At 39.2% G+C, this 2666-nt stretch overlaps 1 protein-coding gene across 3 annotated transcripts in view; it reads right to left on the minus strand.

Annotated features, from left to right (window-relative positions):
* ASAP1 (ArfGAP with SH3 domain, ankyrin repeat and PH domain 1) overlaps positions 1-2666 on the minus strand; it is a 368280-nt gene that overhangs the window by 164758 nt on the left and 200856 nt on the right. The window lies entirely within an intron of this gene.

A 2666-nucleotide genomic window follows, 5' to 3' on the forward strand; every position in this document is an offset into this window, starting at 1 on the left:
CTTTTCTGTTATCACTGTGTATCGATACATTTGCCTATTATTGAATGGACAGGTCGTAGTCAGTCTGAGGGTTTTGGGTCCCCACAGAACAAGGTATCTGGGTCCTAAATCCAGTGCTAGCCCCCAGGGTATCCTGCCCACCAGTTCTCTAAGGGAGTCAAAGTCTGGTTTTTTTAAGTCCATGATCCATACTCTTCTGCTCTCCTTTCTTCCTTTTGTCAGGATCCTGAACTAGATCATCTTGTGGTCACTGCTGCCCAACTTGCCGTCCACTTCTACATCTGCCACTAATTCTTGACCTACTGCTCAAACTGTGAAGAAGAGCATGGCCCCCAGTTGGTCTTCTCTGACTTGTGCACAAGGAAGTTGTCTCCTTAGGGTGTTAGGGTGACTGAAGTCCCCCATGAGAACCAAGGTCCATCTGGAAACCTCCACTAGTTGTCTGAAGAAAGCCTTGTCCTCCTTGTCTGTTGATCTATAGTAGATGCCCACCACCACATTAGCCTTGCTGCTCTCCCCTCTAACTTTAACCTAGAGACTTTGAACAGGCCTATCTCTAGTTTCATACTGAAGCTCTGAGAAATCATACAGATCTTTTACATACAGTGCAACTCCTCCTCCTCTTCTTCCCTGCCTGTCCTTCCTAAACAGTTTGTACCCCATCATTGCCAGTGCTCCTGTCATGTAAGCTATCCCACCAAGTCTCTGTTATTCTAATCACATCACAGTTCCTCGACTGTGAGAGAATGCCCACTTCTTCCTGCTTGAAGAAGAGTGGGGGCAAACAACTTACCAGCTTTTAAGCAAGAGTTTAGAAAAAAAAAATTATGAAGAGGCATATACGATGCAGTTGCCCAACAGAGCAGAAAACTAAGTAACCAGGTAAGTTCCATCCACTGGCACCTTCCAGAGAGGTAAGAGGCAAAATACAATTTAAATATTTCAATCTAGCACTTGTAGAATTGCTTGTAAATCCTTGTTATCCAAAGTTTATATACGAGTGTTTGAGTATTCTAATAATATACTGAATGTTCATTTCATTTCACCAACCCTTTTGTCCAACCACAAAGTTTGGACTGATACAGCTGTAGTTCTCTGTCGCTCATGCCCTGTATGCACTTGCTTAGTGCTTGTAAGTTTAGGTAGGTGAGAGATAATACTCTTCCATGCATCATTTTCACCAGTGCTGCTTTTATTTTGAAGATGTTTCATGTGGACCATTAACAGAATCCTTTTGCTGTTTGAATTCTTCAGGAACTAAAAGATCACGAACTGAAGGGGAAGCCAGGAAAAAGGAAAGAAAAAACAAAGCAACCACCCGAGACATTGGAAAAAATGTCTGTTACTATAGATTGCTGGCATCTAAATTGAATTCAATGTAGAAAGATGTTTGAGTCTAAATGCTATTAACTCCTTTGTCAGTATTTTAAACTGAATACGAAATATATGGATGGAGATTCCCATTCCTGAGATGGGCCCCTCATTAAATATTTAACATTTGCATCAAGCTTTTCTGAAGAGTTATACTGGATAACCATCTCTATCCAGTGGGATTGGCTTCTAATTTCAGTGGAAAGAAAGCAGGAGTATTCTAAACCCAGTTTTATTTTATATTTGGAACACTAATTAATTAGTATTTGCCTGCCATGTGTTTTTTCCTCTGCACTTGCCAAAGCTAGACACATTTCATGGAAGTGAAGTAACTGGAATGAAGTACTGAAATTAATCTTAATTCCTTGAAAATAAAGCCACTGCATTATCTCATTCTACAACATGGACCTATAATAAGGGTGAAGGAGCTACCTCATTGTTTCAAGAACAGTATTTACAGAGACTGAAAGAATATATTGATTTCAAGAGTTATGCTCTCATAACTATTATTACATGGTACCAACTTATCAAGTATATTCCCAGGTGAAGCAGAAAGTTGGAGGGATCTAAACAGTTCCTTCTTGAACCTTATACTAGAGGATAAAAACAAATTGATGTGTTTCTTACCAACATGGATTACTTTCACTTTTGTGCTTTCGATCAAAGGTATTTTGAGTGCATAGGAACAGCCCCATATTCATGCAAACAAACAAAAATTGCAACTTCTGGGAAACAGAGATAAGCTATTGTGAGCTAAACAAACTGGTGATAGTTCCACTCCCAGGTATAAAGGTAAAATTAAGCGAAAGGACAGAAAACACCAGTTTTGGCCATCTGTTTCTGACATGTTTGCACCTTCATTTACCTCAGAAGTTCCAAATTTCTATCACTAGTGCAATCACTAGCATGTATGAGGGTACCAAACTGTCTTGAGTCTAAACTATTTATAATAATCTAAGATTTTAAGGTTTAAAAGTAGAGAACGGTACTGAGAAGTAGGGTAATCGGACAGACCTGACTGTAGAGAAGTCGAAGATGGTGACACTGGTTCTCTTTCAAATGAGAATTTCACTGTCAAAAGCGTATATGGCTAGTGAAGAACTGAGAGATTTGGCTTTTTTTTTTTTAAACAAACTTAGTTTTTGGAATTAAAAATATAGGCAGTTTGATTCTATTTTTTTCCGACCGGATTTGCAGTCAGAAGATGTTTTTAGACTCATAAATATTATACACAGATAATTAATTCCTTGTATTACAGGAACTCGCCCTCCTGCTGGCTGACACCAGCCCAGACA

Source organism: Gavialis gangeticus, unplaced genomic scaffold (genome assembly GCF_001723915.1).
Source record: "Gavialis gangeticus isolate Ggan-Ray unplaced genomic scaffold, GavGan_comp1, whole genome shotgun sequence".
NCBI classification, from domain to species: Eukaryota; Metazoa; Chordata; order Crocodylia; family Gavialidae; genus Gavialis; species Gavialis gangeticus.